Below are 722 nucleotides of genomic sequence, written 5' to 3'. Positions count from 1 at the left end.
AATTTAATGGAAAGTAAGTCCATTGAAAATTTAGGGCAAAGGAAGAACATTGTTGACGGGGAAGGAAAATCAATATATGAAAAAGGGTGCAGGGAATTCTTGCGATTTATTTGCGGATTTCCCTTCCAATATGTCTTGTTGAAGTCTCCTTATTTTGAAACCCATTAGAGAAAATGCATACCAAAGTTGAAAACAGTAACGGGGCAGGACTAATAAAGAAGTGGTCTTAAAGTGAACTTCCTTTGAATAATCTCGGGGGAAAAAGGAAAACAGGAGCTTTTATTTCACTACAAGTAGAGTTTCGTTTCCATTTTCTCCTCTCTTTGATTTCCCTTTCTTCTGTTATGCTCGAGACCGAGGTTTTGGCCAAGGCTTAGGAAATCCTAATGAATCAGATAAGAAAAAAAAAACTATTGCAATATTTTGAAAACACTGCTTAGTGACCTTTGATTTTTTTTCTTCAATAAATCGGGCAAAAATAATTTACTCCAGGTCTTCAGAACACAACTGCACCTGATGATCCAGTTTAGAACATTTTCACCTGTTCACCTACAATGTTCTGCAACTCACCAACTGCATTGGCCATTGCACTAGCGTATTAAAAATCTTATTGGCAAGCTAAATTTGCGATTCTAGAGGGAAACTTTAAAAGGGAAAAAATAACTTTAGTCTTCTGTGCCTGACCTTTCCATCTGCCACTTTCGGTCTTCCGGGTGGCTCAC

Source organism: Penaeus monodon, chromosome 33 (genome assembly GCF_015228065.2).
Source record: "Penaeus monodon isolate SGIC_2016 chromosome 33, NSTDA_Pmon_1, whole genome shotgun sequence".
Classification (NCBI taxonomy): Eukaryota; Metazoa; Arthropoda; class Malacostraca; order Decapoda; family Penaeidae; genus Penaeus; species Penaeus monodon.
This window is presented reverse-complemented; position numbering follows the sequence as displayed.